At 47.6% G+C, this 16814-nt stretch overlaps 1 protein-coding gene across 1 annotated transcript in view; it reads right to left on the reverse strand.

The window, feature by feature from the left end:
* SGSM1 (small G protein signaling modulator 1) overlaps positions 1–11199 on the reverse strand; it is a 99217-nt gene extending 88018 nt beyond the window's left edge. Inside the window, exon 1 of the mRNA XM_080979188.1 lies at positions 11092–11199. The gene's annotated coding sequence lies outside the window, so the exon portion shown is untranslated. The remainder of the gene's footprint in view (positions 1–11091) is intronic.
* Positions 11200–16814: the final 5615 nt, after the last annotated feature.

Consider the following 16814-nt stretch of genomic DNA (forward strand, 5'->3'; position numbering starts at 1 on the left):
CAGAAGGCAAACTGGTTGAGCTGCATTTTCCACCTGGTTCTGCAGCTGGAGGAGGGCAACCCTCAAGACCAGACCTGAGGCAGGCTGCCAGACTGTGCTTTCTGCCCCTCCCCTCCCTGGTATCTGACATTTGCCAGTCCTCTTCCATTTAAAAAGAATCACGGGAGGCCCATAGCTTAGTGGAAGAGCTCCCCGGCTCAGTCCCCAAAGGCATATCCAGGAAGCACAGGCAATCATTCCTATGGGAGCTCCCTGAGACTTCTTTGGGGGCACTGGGACTTCCTCTCTCTCCCCCCACCCCACCCCAAAGAACTCCTTTCTTGCATGGAGGCCTCTTTCAAAATGTCTTTGTCACAGCTGACCACGGTCTCAGATCAGAATTCCTTTTACGTATGTATTGTTGTTGTTTTAAAGTGTTTCTGTATTTATAATTGTTGTTTAAAACTATTGTTATTTACTTCATAAAATTTACACACTGCTTGATGGTAAATACTCAGAGAGAAGGAACCGATAAAATTATCAGAAAAAACTGTAAAAACAACTCTTCAAAACATTCAAAAGATAAGATCAGCAATCAACAAAAGTGCACTGTCAATGTTCTACATATCCAGACTGGCTTGCCTAAATGAAAATGTTTTCAGCGGGAGCAAAAAGAGTGCGGGGGGGGCTGGTGTCAAGAGGCAGGGACTTCCGGAGTGTGGGTGTTGCCACACTGAAGCAGCCATGAGGGCATCTATGGGGTAAGGTCATCTGGCAGGTGAACTGCTCCCAAGTTGTTATGAACTTTATACCTTGAACAGCACCCCCCCCCCCAATATTCCATTGTTTTATCTGTTTTTATATACTGTATTCAAAATAAAAAAATCCTTCCAGTAGCACCTTTAAGACCAACTAAGTTAGTTCTTGGTATGAGCTTTCGTGTGCAAGCACACTTCTTCAGATACACTGAAACAGAAGATGATAAGAATCCCATTTTAAGTTTGGTAATGAGTTGCAATTCAGCAGCTTCTCTTTCCAGTCTATTTCTGAAATTCCTTTAATAGACTGGAAAGAGAAGCTGCTGAATTGCAACTCATTACCAAACTTAAAACCATGGAGAAACCTGGTTTGAACAAAGACATTGGATTCTTATCCCATTATACATGACTAAGCCATTTCTCACCTTCTCACCCCTTGCCTTTTCCTGTAAGACCTATTACAGTCGTTAAGAGTCGTCAGCAGGCTCATCCCAGCTATCTGCCAATCTCCCATTCCCACCACCCTTCTGAGTAATACCCCTCCCCACCTTCTCACTATATAGAAGGATCTGGCAACTTCTGTTTCAGTGTATCTGAAGAAGTGTGCTTGCACACGAAAGCTCATACCAAGAACTAACTTAGTTGGTCTTAAAGGTGCTACTGGAAGGATTTTTTTATTTTGACTATGGCAGACCAACACGGCTACCTATCTGTAACTATATACTGTATGTAACTGATTTATAAATGTTCTTACCTTCTAAATTGCCTTGGGATGCCTCAAGGGCAGCCATTTGTAAATGAAATAAATACAAGCCTGTGGGGAGACCCCCCCTTTTTGTCCCACTTCACTTTTCTTTTACAGAAGGCGAGGAACCCTTTTCAGCCCCAGGCTGGCATTGCTCTTGGCCTGCCTTGCAAGGGGCATGCCTGCCAGCAGTGCGTGTCACCCAGGACACTTTCACACGCAGGTGTGCACACACCTCCACAGCTGACCACGCCTTCAAGGGAGAGACCGGGATGCCATCCTCCAAAGGGCACTGACCTGGGCATCTCCACCCAGCCCTGCATTAAGGCTCTTTTCATGGAGGAGACGCCATCAATGGCCACGGTGGCTCTGCTGCCTTTGCTCTAGTTCCGCGGTTGGAGACAGAAATGCTGCTGAATACCAGTTGCTGGAAGGGAGAGTTGTAGGAGGGGAGAGCGCTGGAGTGCTTTGGTCCCGCTTGTAGGTTTCCCATAATGGGCATCTGGTCAGCCACTGTGAGAGAAGGATGCTGGACTCGGTGGCCTCCCATGGGCCTGATCCAGCAGGCGCTTCTGATGTTTTTAGTAGAGTCCAAGGCAGCTTGCTACACTCAATTCTTAAGGCTCCAACAACACACATTTTCCCCAGCAGTCAAACTGCCTCCTCACTGCTTTGCAAATCAAGGCTCAGAGAGAAGTTTTTAGACAGCAGTGCCAGTACCCATCCACATTAAAAGTAAACCAGGGAAGGCTGGCCTGACCTTGGCCGTGTCAGCACTGAAAAACTTGTTCTCGCATTTTGAATTTGCACAGGTGTAAACCAGGAGAGCCTTTTGGTTTGCACACTGACTATCGTCTTAACAAAACACAACTCCCTCCCACCCTGTACCCCCCTCCAATTTGTCCACCTGCTGTCACCAGCCTGTAATTCCAATATCCTGCAGGGACAAGTGGAAAAAACTATCCTGCAGATACAGCAACATCCTAATAATGAAGAAGAAAAACACACTGCTTGCATTATTCCTGTGCGTTCAATCACTGTTTGCTTTGGGTTATACAGATGATAACATAGCTGAGAAGTCTGATACGGATGGAAGAAGCACAACTGTTCTCTTTCCACCCCCTGCACACACACAAAGTTTCATTTAGGGAGACAAAAAACAATCATGGCAAGAACTGATTTTCAACAGATACCTGAGGGTGCAAAGTGGGACAATGACTTTAGGTGCCTGGGGTTAGCCTTCAATCTTAAGAAGGTAGGGATCAAAATGTTTCTCGGATCACACACACATTGCACCCAGGTACTGCTCCTAAGCACCAGGGTTGCAACGCACCTGTAGAGCCAGGTGCAGCCTTTCCCACCTTCACCATATGCAGAATTCAGTTTGGCCTCCACACTTCCCAGAACCAAAGGAAATGCCACAAGGGAACCTTCTGCAGAGCTACATTTCCCAACAAGGAAAGAACTGGAGAATTGCACTGTTTCTGTTGAGATGGAGGTGGGGGAAGGCAAGCAGAGACCTGGAAGGTAGTGTGCATCTTGAAAGCTAAATCCATTTCCCCGCTAAAGCATACAAGTTCCTACAGCCATGTAAGGTTTCTTCATACCAACCAGGTGCAAAAACTCTTATTTCTGCCTTTATTGCTGGTAACCCTCCTCCTGCCAAAATGCTTTTCTGCAGACCCGTATACAAATAGTTGAACACAATCACAGAATTGTGGAGTTGAAAGGGACCCCCACAGGTCATCTAGTCCAACCCCCTGGAATGCAGGAATGCCTAGCTGGTTCCAGGTCTGCTCTTCTTTAAAGTGGCAAAACAGCTGCTTGGCATTCAAAAGGTCCCTGGTTCAATCCCTGGCAGCGTCACCCTGTTTGAAACCCTGGAGAGCTGCTGCCAGTCAGTGTAGACAATACTGAGCTACATGGACCAAGGGCAGATAAGGCAGCCCTCCCCCCATGTTCCTTTTGCACCCTTGGAAAACGTAGTGTGCACAACAACAGGGGTGCCATCTGTTTCTGCCATAATCAGTGGGGAGCTGTAAAATGTGCACCCAGGAAGCCCTTTCAGATCATATGATGCTACAAAGAGAAAGAAAGAAAGGTGATGCTGAGCTGACGCACATTTCCAAATTCCATCCCCTTCTAACTGCTTCACTCCCCAAAGCCACTGAAGATTTTAAAATCATGGCAGCAGCTGTTGCTATGGAAACAAACTGAAGCAATCAATGCTGGAGGATGAGCTGGCAAAGCTGGGAAAGGAGCAGGAGAGTCAGCTCCAAAGAGGCGGGGGGGGGGGGCGGCATGGATCTTTCCCTGGAACATTTTCAAAGCAGCAGAGGCAGAGGAAGGGAGCTCTTGGGGGAGGGGGCACGAAAAGCACCTTGAGCAGGAGAAAGCAGAGGCTATGACCTTCAAAGAGAAAGGTAATGGCCCGGGAGGCTCTTCCTCAGCCAACTCACAGCAGAAAGCTCCCCCCTCCCAGGTATTTCGGGGGGGGGGGCACCAGCAACTGACTTTAAAATAAAATGAAACACACAATTGTTAATTGCGCCCATGGCTAGTTTGGTCCCAAACCCACATATGAGCAAAACTAAAATAACTCCGGCTCTTAAAGGATGGTTCATGTATCTTGTATCAGGTATAGATACCATCATCCTAAAAGATGCATTCTCCCAACTCTCACATATTTTTACTTATTTTTATTTATTTATTTAACTTAATATTTATTTTATTCATTTATTTTATTAATTTCTATACCGCTTTATATTTTTAAGAAAAATCTCAAAGCAGTTTACAACATATTAAATCAATAAAACATAATTAAAGCAATCTGAAGAAAGTCAAATATAGAGTATACAGTCAAAGCAACATAACAGAAAATTAAAATATTATCGTAAAGATTTCAAAATAAAGCATTACAAAGGAGGTCAACTACAGAATGCATACTTAGCACAGTAGGGCTGGGGGAGTCTGGCCCTGCCCCCTAGGCCAGGTGGAAAGGGCCTTGCAGGGAGCAGCCTCCACGCCTCACAGCCTTCTTTAAGAAGCTCAAAGTGGCATACGCAACTTTCTCCCTCTTTTGTCTTCACAACAACCCTGCGAGGCAGGTAAGGCTGAGAAAAGCAGTGACAGGCCCAGTGCGCTTCATGTCCAAGCCGGGCTATGAATCCCAGGCGCCAGTCCCACACTCTAACCTTGCACCACATTGGCTCCCTTCTCACAGACATGTTTGCCCTCTACATTTTTTTAAAAAAAGAGCAACTCATATTATATATAAGTGTATTTTCTCAACCTGCCTTCCAGTGGAAGTTTTTAGTTGGTCAAACAATTTCTAACCTATTTACAGAATAAGATACTGCAATTCTCCTAATCAGAAGAGATGTAGATTCGCATCAACTTCACCAACAATTCTGTAACGCCCCAACTTGTGTCGCTGGGTGGTGGGAAGGTAGGAGTCGTAACCCAGCACCATGCGGAGGCACCAGGTTGCGGGAGGGGGCTCTGCTTTTACAAAAATTAAGTGAGAAGGTGGCAGAGAACCTCAGAAGAGTCAATGGCCCACATAGTCCAGCATCCTGTTCTCACAGCAGCCACCCAGAGGCCCACAAGCAAGGCCAGGGCACACCAGTGCTCTCCCACTTGCAATTCCCTGCAAGGGGTATTCAGGGGTATGCATGCCTTCTTTAACAGGAGAGGGAGAGGGTAAGAAGACTGGCTGTGGGATCAAGCCAAATGGGGGCCCCTGTAGTCCAGCCTCCTATTCCCACAGTAGCCACCCAGAGGCCCCCATGGGAAGCCCACCATTAGGACTCTCCCCAATTGCAATTCTCAGTAAGTGGTCTTCAGAGGTATCCTGGCTCCACCAGTGGAGGCAGAACATAGGAAGTGCTTGGCTGTGGGATCCATGCCGTCCAGCCTCCTGTTCTCACTGTGGGCAGCCAGGGGCCTGTGGGATCTGAGCACAAGGCTTCCAGCAACTGGCATTCAGACTGTGGAGGCAGAGAACAGCCCATGTGGCCAATCCTCTTTTAAGGAACCACCTTTACCACCGGGGCATTGTAAAGACCCCAAGATCTCCTGCAACGATTTTGCAAAGTTTTTTGCAGATAAAATCACTCATATTCGGAAGGAGCTAGACACCACCGTGGGAGCAGGGCCAGGGCGGGAGAGTGCTAGAGCTCTGTCTGGTCAAGTTGCATGGAATCAATTTCAATCCGTTACTCCCGAGGATGTGGACAGGCTGCTTGGACGCATGAAAGCAACCACCTGTCTCCTTGATCCTTGCCCATCCTGTCTAATAAAAGCAAGCCGGGAAGGGCTGGGCGATGGGCTCTGCGGGGTGGTGAATGCTTCCCTCTGTGAGGGAACATTCCCAGATCCGCTGAAAGAGGCGGTCATTAAACCGCTTCTTAAAAAACCATCTTTAGACCCGGCCAGTATGGCCAACTATCGCCCAGTCTCAAATCTTCCATTCTTGGGCAAGGTGATTGAGCGCATGGTTGCTGAACAACTCCAGGCACGCCTGGAGGATGCGGACCATTTGGATCCCTTCCAATCGGGATTCAGGCCTCACCATGGGACTGAAACTGCCTTGGTCGCACTGGTTGATGATCTCCGGCGAGCTAGGGACAAAGGTGAGAGTTGTTTCCTGGTTCTGCTGGATCTCTCAGCGGCCTTTGATACAATCGACCATAACATCCTTCTGGACCGTCTAGAGGGGCTGGGAGCTGGGGGCACTGTTATACAGTGGTTTCGCTCCTTCCTCCTGGGCCGTGTTCAGAAAGTGGTGGTGGGGGATGAGTGTTCAGACCCCTGGGCCCTCACTTGTGGGGTGCCTCAGGGTTCCGTCCTCTCCCCCATGCTTTTTAACATCTATATGAAGCCGCTGGGAGAGATCATCAGGGGATTTGGACTGGGTGTCCATCAATATGCAGATGATACCCAGCTCTACCTCTCTTTCAAATCAGAACCAGGGAAGGCGGTGAAGGTCCTGTGTGAGTGCCTGGAGGCGGTTGGAGGATGGATGGCGGCTAATGGATTGAAGTTGAATCCTGACAAGACAGAAGTATTGTTTTTGGGAGACAGGGGGCGGGCTGGTGTGGAGGACTCCCTGGTCCTGAATAGGGTAACTGTGCCCCTGAAGGACCAGGTGCGCAGCCTGGGAGTCATTTTGGACTCACAGCTGTCCATGGAGGCACAGGTCAATTCTGTATCCAGGGCAGCTGTCTACCAACTCCACCTGGTACGCAGGCTGAGATCCTACCTGCCCGCGGACTGTCTCGCCAGAGTGGTGCATGCTCTGGTTATCTCCCGCTTGGACTACTGCAATGCGCTCTACGTGGGGCTACCTTTGAAGGTGACCCGGAAACTACAATTAATCCAGAATGCGGCAGCTAGACTGGTGACTGGGGGCGGCCGCCGAGACCACATAACACCGGTCTTGAAAGACCTACATTGGCTCCCAGTACGTTTCCGAGCACAATTCAAAGTGTTGGTGCTGACCTTTAAAGCCCTAAACGGCCTCGGCCCAGTATACCTGAAGGAGCGTCTCCATCCCCATCGTTCTGCCCGGACGCTGAGGTCCAGCGCCGAGGGCCTTCTGGCGGTTCCCTCATTGCGAGAAGCAAAGCTACAGGGAACCAGGCAGAGGGCCTTCTCGGTAGTGGTGCCCGCCCTGTGGAACGCCCTCCCATCAGATGTCAAAGCAATAAATAACTACCTGACATTTAGAGGGCATCTTAAGGCAGCCCTGTTCAGGGAAGCTTTTAATCTGTGATATTTTACTGTATTTTTTGTTTCTATGGAAGCCGCCCAGAGTGGCTGGGGAAACCCAGCCAGATGGGCGGGGTACAAATAAATTATTATTATTATTATTATTATTAAGGCCCTCCTGGTTGGGGGCCATCACTGCCTCTGGTGGGAGCGAGTTCCAGACTTCCACTATGCACTGCACAAGGAAGGCATTTCTGTCCTGAATTCTCCAACGTTCAGCTTCATAGGATGTCCATGAGTAAACGGCTCTCACTGACTGCAGGCCATTCTGAGAACAACCACCGACGCCACACAATCAATAACTCTCCAGAAAAAGCTATCCAAGAATAGACCTTAAAGGTGTTCAGCACTAAGGAATAAAAACATCTTAAGCTCATTGCCGGCAGAGCAGGCAATTAAAAGGTGCTGGAGACGACCTCCACCTTGTGCCCTGGGAGCCCCATTTAAAAATCAAAGGGAAGACACACAGCTGAGGAGGATGCCTTCTGGGTCAGCAGGATGCTACCCTCGCTGCCACTGTACCCCCCACCCCGGCCTGGTGTTAAGTAACCACCACCCTTCCAATATTGGTGGGGTTGCCAAGGCAACCAGAAGAATTTCATTCTGCTTTCTCACCATCAACACATAAATTGGGACTGCATGAACTGGTTCCCTTGCTATTCCTTGAGAGCATTTAGAGTCAGCCAGAAAGAGAAAAAGATGCTGACATATTTTTTTGCTTGCTTCGCACCCCTCTTCACGCAAACCATGGCTGTGTTTTTTCAGTGTGTGTCGCCTTTGGGACACAATTCATGTGTGTGTGTGCACATGTGCGTGTGTTGCTTTTTGGCAAAGCATCATTTCCCCAGCACTTGTCACTATAAAACTATCTCACAAGACGATGGGCCCATCTGCACTCTAGATGTAAAGTGGTATCGCACCACTTTAAGCAGCCATGGCTTTCCCCAAAGAATCCTGGGAATTGTAGTGTTAAGGGTGGGGAGCATTGTTGGGAGACCCCCTATCCCCCTCACAGAGCTACAGTTCCCTGAGAAGAGGGACTGACCATTAAACCACACTGAGAATTGAAGTTTTATGAGACAAATAGTTCTGTTAGGGCCTCTCAGCACCAAACAACAAACTACAGTTCCCAGGATTCTTTGGGGGAAAGGCTATGATAGTTTAAGGTGGCTTGCTAGTGTTTTACATCTACAGTGGGGACACTTTCATATTAGCCCCCCCCCCCCCCCGATTCCTTGAGAGGAGCTCAGAGAAGAAGGAGGAACATGTTTTCGGGCCACCCAACTCCTTCATCCCAGAGATCATAAGGTGGGCAGGCATGCTCTCTCTCTCTCTCTCTCTCTCTCTCTCAATTGCAAATTACATGCAAGCAGAGAAGCACAATTTATTTGACTAACAGAGGAATTGCCAGCTCACAACTGCAAACAGAAATAAAACTCCCAGGCCAATGAGGGCACGTGCTCATATTTCTTATTTCTTGCACAACCTGCACCCCAACACAGGAGATACAAGACAGTCCGGCCTGGAGAACATCACCATCCAAGGTTTGTGACACGTCCCCCATGTGCCACAGTTCACATCCCAGCCCAGTTTGCCTTTCACATCCTGGTCCCTCCCTGTGAGGCAGCCTCAATGAAACTCATCTCTGGCACTTACATAACCATCATCACGGTGGCTTGCTGATTAAAAGCCCTATGCAGACTCCAGCTCTCCCAGGCTCACAGGAAGAGGCGCACAGTACCTATGGCTTGGTACATAGCTGGAGGGGGAGGCTGCAGGAGGAGCAGGCAGCATTGTGGCTCAGGGACAGAGCACCTGCCTCACAAGCAAAAGGTCCCTGGTTCAATCCCTGCCTCAGAGCCTGGAGAGCAGCTGCTCCTTGTGTCAGCTGGAAAGGGTGGAGCAGTCCCCTGCCCCATGGGAGACCACCATGTTGAGCAGAGGCCAGAAAGAAAAATGGGCCTAGTGGTTGACGTGCGCCTCACCTTTGCACAGGAGGTTTCATCCCAACCATGCCAAAATCTAAGGGCAAATCCACAGTATATATTTAAAGCACATGACTTCCTTGAAAAGTATCCTGGAAAGTGCTGTGTCTCCCCACCAGAGCTACAATTCCCAGTACTCTTAACAAACTACAGGTCCCAGAATTCTTTGGGGGAAGTCACTTTTTAAAATGTGCCTCGTGTGGATCTGCACGGAGGTTTCCCCACATGCACCTCTCCATCCAGGCTCCGAGTTGAAGGGGACACATCCCAGTCGGGCCAAAGGATGGTGGGCATGGAGCCGGGCTGGTGAGGGGCACAGCCTGCAAAGAGACCTCATGCAGAGGTTCCCCATCCCTGGCATGGACCATCCTGAGCTAGATGGACCAGTAGGCTCCCTGGATTCCGATGAGAGGCAGCGGTAGCCCCTGGTCTCTCTAGCCCCCAGCAAGGGCTTTGCTCCAGTCCATGACAAAAGAAAACACAGGAGAGGCTTTGAAGTGGAGAAGCATCAGGCCTTGGCAAACGAAAGCAGTGACCTCTTCTTGTTCATCTTGCCCTTGATGGATCTGTCAGGACGCAGCAACAGATGATGCCAGAATTCAATGAATGGGAGCAACGAAGCCAAACTTCCCCCTGGGGTCACGCCAGCCAGCCTGCAGCTCCCCTCCCAAGAGCAGCACAAGTGAATGTGCAGTAAGAGGGAGCTGCAAAGGGGTAGCCCAGTACCAGCCACACACCTCCCAGGCTGTGGGCTCTGCACAATCCAGAGCTAGACTTACATAAGCAGCAACTCTTTTAGCACCACATGGGAAAGACTGGAGGAGCGGGGGGGGGGGGGGATCAAAATCAGAGCCATCTCAGTTCTGATCCTTGGGGGAGGGATGAGGGGGAGGATGAAAGGGTCTTGAACCCTTAGGAATGATCATTGGCTAGGCAGACAGGTCCAGATGTCATGCTGCCAGAGACCTTGAGAAATTCTTCACGTTCCAATAATGCTGAAGGCAACAAAGATAATAAATAAGCTGTCCAGAGGGCAAGCGATGCCCACCTTCTCCAGGACATGTTCCAGACTAGAGAGGAAGGGTTGTCCCCAGATGGGGGAAAGCCACTCTGTGTGTCCTCAGAGACTCCCTTTACCTCTACTATCTCATCTTGCCCCAGGGACTACTTAAGTCCTGTTGGATCAGGAAGAGATGTCCATCATCCGGCTCTCACAGTGGCCAGCCAGATACCTGTGGGGAGCCCCCCACGGGCCCCAGCACCACCTGCGATGCCCAACAACTGGTCGCCTCTCCACGCCACCTCTCCTCTGGTGACCTTGCTGCCATGGCCTGCCCCAAATAAGGGGAGCATGGGAGACAGGAGCAAGGTCCCTGAGCACGTGAAGACTGCAAGGACCACTATGACAGGGTAACCCTGCACATGCAGGACAAAATGGGGAAGGAGTGACATGCCCCCCCCCAAAAAAAAATCTGGAGAGTTTTGCATCCCTTCCTGCATTGCCTCGCTTTCCTTTTTTGAACAAGCTGATCTGCTCTTTGGGGTAACAACCCGCCCCCCATGTCCATTTGCAGCTGGCCAGGTCTCTTCTTCCTGAGAGGAGGGAGGAAATCTCCTCGCTCAGTCTAAAGCCCCCAAAAAGGGGGGAAATGGGAAACGGGGCTTTACTCTCCCCCGCCTTGAATAGGATGAGTCAAGCGCATGGAGCCAAAGGCAGGAGACTCTTAAGTCGCACCCCCCAAAAGCCCCAACACCCCCCCCTAGCGCGCAAATGCAAAGCTACCCAACCAGCCCTGCCCCCCCCGTGGTGCCCCCCCCCCGCTGCCCCGCGGGGCAAGCAGCGCGCACCCACCTCCTTCTTGGCGCTGCGCAGGAGGCGCTGCCGCGTCTCGGCCTCGGCGGGCAGCAGCAGCAGCGACGAGGGCGTCAAGGCGCGCAGGGCGGCCGCCGAGCCCCCCGACGCCCCCCGGCTGCCGCCCCCCGCCGCGCCCGCCCCCCGCCGGCCCCCGGCCGGAGAGGAGGAAGAGGTCGCCGCCGCCGCCGCCGCCATCGCGCGCTTCCTCCTTCTGCCCGAGCGCAGGGAGCCGCTGGCCGCCGAGGGCGGGTGGCTGCGCTGCGCTGCGCGGGGCTGGGCGAGTCCGACGCGCCGCCCCTCCGAGCTCCCCAGCCGCCTCCGCCTACGGCCTCCGCCGGCCGCCTTCCCGCGGACTAGCCGCTTGGCACCGCGAAGGGGAGGGGCTCCGCTGGCGCCTCCACCCCAGCCAGGAACGCGAAATGATATGAAATTCAATAATCAATTGCTAAAACATTTACGTACAGGATATAATGAATGAAATTTTAATATTAGGGAAAGTCCCAGAGACATGGAAAGAGGCATATATAACATTAATTCCAAAACAAGATACTGATGTGGCTTCCATAAAAAATTATAGACCGATTTCGTTATTAAATAATGATTGTAAATTGTTTGCTAACATAATAGCCAATAAAATGAAAACAGTATTGGAAGAGTACATACACCATGATCAGGCAGGATTTCTTCCAGGTAGACAAATTAAGGATAATATAAGAAATATTATAGATATTATAGAATACCTGGAAGTGAGAAATGAAAAGCAAGCAGCATTGATGTTTATAACAAAAATAAATAAATCCTTCCAGTAGCACCTTTAGAGATTGGTATGAGCTTTCGTGTGCATACCTGCAGAAGTGTGATACCTGCGACACTGAAAAAGCATTTGACAATGTCTCTTGGGAATTTATGAAAAAAGTACTTGAAGAAATGAATTTTAGAGAAAATTTTAGAAAAGGAATCCAAGCTATATACCTCAGGTTACATACGCTTCAGTTTACATATGCTTCAGGTTACAGACCCAGAAATACTAACCCAGAAATAGTGCTTCAGGTTAAGAAATTTGCTTCAGGATAAGAACAGAAATTGTGCTCCGGCGGCGTGGCAGCAGCAGGAGGCCCCATTAGTTAAAGTGGTGCTTCAGGTTAAGAACAGTTTCAGGTTAAGTACGGACCTCCGGAACAAATTAAGTACTTAACCCGAGGTACCACTGTATTCAGATCAAAAAGCGAAATTAATTGTCAATCAGGTGGTACAGAAGAATGTAAAATACAAAAAGGAACAATACAAGGATGTCCGCTATCACTTTTATTATTTATTTTAGTCCTGGAAGTCCTGGCGAGAAATATAAGGGCAGATGAAAACATTAAAGGAATTAAAGTAGGGAAAAAGTCATATAAATTGAAAGCCTATGCAGACGATCTGGTAATTACAGTTGAAGTTCCCAAAAACACTCTTCTGACAGTGTTAGAAAGAATTCAAGAGTTTGGCCAAAAAAAAAAAAAAATGACTTGACTTGACTTTTTTTTCCCTTTTCTCCCCCCCCCCTTTTCTGTTTTTTCTTTTTTCTTTCAAAAGAAACAATTTGTTTAAGGTAGATAAGGACAAGACGAAATTATACAATTGAATGTAAATATAGATGGGAAATGGCTATGTATTGTGAGTGCTTATCTACTTTTAAAAAATTTTCATATATGATCTTTTTTTTTACTTTTTTATTCTCTTTTTGTTCCCTTTTTCTTTACTCTGATATCTTACATTTCATTTCACTGTGTTATCATGAATAGCATTTTATAGAGGTATAAATAACTGTAAATATAAAAAGAGACAAAATATTCTCTAATTCCTTTTCCTTGGATAGATGTATTTGTTTTTCTCTTTTGTATTTTCTTTTGTTGTGATTATGTATGTATTTTAACTTGTATTGAATAAAAAATTATTAAAAAAATTTTTTAAAGAGTTTGGGCAAGTAGCAGGATTTACATTAAACAAAAGTAAGACCAAGTTATTAGTTAAAAATCTAACAGAAGCAGATAAAAAGGAATTATCTCAAACCATAGAAATAGAAACCCATAAAAAGGTTAAATATTTAGGAATTTGGCTAACAACCAGAAATATCAATATTTATAAGGATAATTATGAAAAATGTTGGAATGAGTTAAAAAGGAATCTAGAAATATGGGGCAGAATGAATTTATCATTAGTAGGAATAATTGCAGCAATTAAAATGAACGCATTGCCAAAAATGTTGTTTTTATTCCAGACAATACTGGTAATAAGCAACACAGTCGCTTCAAGAAATGGCAAAAAGATATTTCTAAATTTATCTGGAAAGGGAAGAAACCAAGGATAAAACATAAAATATTAACAGATACTAAAGATAGAGAAGGATTCTCCCTTCCAGATTTCAAACTTTATTATGAAGTGAGCTGTGCTACTTGGATCCGGGATTGGATTAAATTAGAAAATACCGATTTACTGGATCTGGAAGGACATGATAATAGATTTGGTTGGCATGTGTACTTATGGTATAATAAAGCGAAAGTACATAAAGCTTTTCATAATCATATAATCATATAATCAGGAAATCGTTGATAAAAGTATGGGGAAAATATAAAGATTTATTAGAACAAAAAACTCTGTGGTGGGTCGCCCCAACAGAAGCAATTTCAATTAAAAAGATAAATATGGAAGGGAAATGGCTGACATATAGAGATTTGCTGATAGAAAGAGAAGGGAAATTAAAATTTAAGGATTATGATGAGATAAGAGAACACATTCATGATTGGCTGCAGCATCGTCAATTAAATGAGGTTCTTAAAGAAGATAGTAAGAAAGGATTTGGATATACCATATCTAGATTTCAAAGAGAAATTGTAGATGATAATAATAAGCTCTTAAAGAAAATGTGTAATTTATTATTAGAATGGGAGACTAAAGATGAAGAGGTCAAATCTGTAACAATTAAATGGGCACAAGATATAGGACACAACATACAAATGGATAATTGGGAAAAATTATGGACTCCACTCTGGATTTGTGGAAGGTTGCCTCCTTAGTCCTTTCTGCTCCTGAAGATATCCCACAAGGCAAAGGAGGTTTAGGATCAGAGTTTTTCTTCTCCTAGATGGGCTCCCTTTCCAGGTGGACAAGCCCCATCTGCCCCTCACTTCCCTCTACAACAAAGGCAGAAACTACCTTCCTGACTGTTGGACCTACTCTTGGTCTCATCCAATCCATCTGCCAGAGCCTGTCTTTGCATGCAGGGAAGTCCCTAACTTCCCAAGGATTTGAGACCCATCGGCTCTCCTCCCCTGGTTTAGCTGGCCAGTCAAAGCCGTTCCCAGGATTGTGGCCACTGTGGCATGCTAACAGCTTCTAGGAGCCACAGGTGAGAGCCGAAGGGCAGTGGGCGGCGGGCGGGCAGGAGGGGAGGACCAAAGGTGGACAAACTACCCCAGAAGGAGCATGATGTTTCCCCTACCAGATGTTCTACCCTAACACCCCAATATATAAATGTAATGAATAAAAAACACATGCTTGGCTATGTAATGAATATGCAATAAGCAGTCCTAGTATGGGAAGGCTCCTCCTCTCTCACTGGTAATTAGAGCTCATTTTTTAGTCCTTTTTGGGGAAGGGCCATCCTGCCCTGGGGGGGGGGGGGGCTCGTGACTCGCAGCTGCCCTCCTGCCAGAGGGAGCCCTGCCTGCGCTTCCTAATGTAGCTGGAAAAGCACCAGGTACAGGAGAGGCCGCAGGATGAAGGAGATAAAGGCTTCCTTGCCCTTTGCCCACCAAGGCTTTGGATGTTTCTCCCCACCCCCCCACTGAAATCTCCACTCCTGTCAATCTTCCTGCACCCCTTGCAGGCAGATGAACATCAGCTCAGCCCGGCCTGTCACTTCCCATCAAGGTCAGCTTCACAGAGCAACTTCTGAACTGTGGGCAGGAGCCCAAAAGGGAGCTGGGCCTCACCACCTTCCTGGGCTGGCAGCTCAATAACACGCTCCGTGTCGTTTCTCTCCGTGTCCCACGCCTCTTTTCCAGGGAAGAAGAAGCTGAGAGGAGCGCCAAATGCTGCTTCTGAGGTGGCCAACTTTTATGCTAAACCCTGCTCCTATGCCTCTCACCAGTAGCTTGATCTACACACATAATCTGGGGGCTTCTAGCACTCATCTGCTTGCAGTGAAAAGCTTTGCCTGCATATTGAGCTGGTCTTAAAGGCAGAGGAGCAGCCCAGGCAAGGGTCCTCCTGGCCATGGCCACGACTTCTCCCCCTCCCGGGGGTCAACTTCTTCCAAAGCTTTACATGAGTCACCTTCAGCCTTTTGGTTCCTTCTCCTTCACAGTCTCCTAGCAAGGGCAGAAGGTCCCAGGTTCAGTCCTTGACATTTCCCATTGAAGAGGCCAGAGGGCAGACCTGGGAAAGGTCTCTGTCTGAGACTCTGGAGAGCCACTGCCACTACAAAGAGGCATGACTAGCCTAGATGGATAGACATAGCTGTCTCCAAGGTTTAAATCCCAACCAAGGGCTTCTTAATTCAGGCCCTATCAATGGGACCTGCAGGCCAAGACATCCAGAGAGTACCAGATTGGCAAAAGCTGCATTCATTTCATATCTGACCCTCACTAGACCTCAGCCTGTTTAATTGGCATAGAATTCCATGGCTCATCACAGAGACATATAAAGTTCTAAGATGAAAGTGGCTCTGAATATACACATCTCAGCACAACTAGACACACTCCCAAGATTCTAGGATCCAAACACTTTTGTTTAAAGAGGAAAGCTAAGGGAGTTTAAAATTCTACCTCAACTTGAATGGCGTGCAAAATGGCGAATCCTTTGCAGTCTCTCACTGACATTTTCCACAAAGCCCCACTTTGCCATGGTCTGCCACTGCCACCCAATGCTCACCAGGTGAAGGCGCAACACTGAAACACACATGCTCTCTCTCTTGAAGGGCCGGCACTATACTGAAAAAAGGAGACTTTGGTGGCATGTTGAAATTCTTGACATGGAAACGCCAATGGGAAGAGATGGGGACAGCTTCACCCTTCCAAATTGCAACTCTCCAGCAGTTTCCAAATAATTTCCGATCAAATGGAGGTGATGCAGGGATTCCTGACTTGGAAGGGACCAGCCTGGGAGGCAACCTTGAGCCTGAGCACATACTGTCTTAGGACGTGACCCCTGCTTGGGTGGCCCATGACAACTGTTTGACAGCGCCGTAAAACCTCCATGTCCCGTGACCAGGGGTGTTGCTATGTGACAAAAAGAACTAGGGTACCGGCCCTTGGGCAAATATGCTCAGGTTGCATGTGTGCATATGCAAATTTAGAATTTGAATATCACAGAAGGCAATTTAATCATTGACTGCCTATTGATTAATCATTGACTGCCTAATGGATCCTGTTCCAAATTGATTGATTTTTTTTTAATAACTCTGATTCACTAGATCATTTCTAGATAAATGGATCTTAAATTAATTTATTTACCTCTGTGTTTCAGAAGCTGGGGCGTGCAGGCAAGAGAAGCAGGTAGGTGTCACTATCTTTTGCAACAGCCTGCTGACTGCATTCATAGGACAGTTTATTCCATGTTCACAATGTTTCCCTAACTGTTAATTTCTGTGCTTTATTTGAGCATTCACATGACATAAAAGCCACTGCTAGAAATGTTGTGGAATATAGTGCAATCTTAGCAAATGTGTTGTTTGCAAA

Source organism: Podarcis pityusensis (genome assembly GCF_964106645.2).
Source record: "Podarcis pityusensis genome assembly, chromosome: 13".
Taxonomy (NCBI): Eukaryota; Metazoa; Chordata; class Lepidosauria; order Squamata; family Lacertidae; genus Podarcis; species Podarcis pityusensis.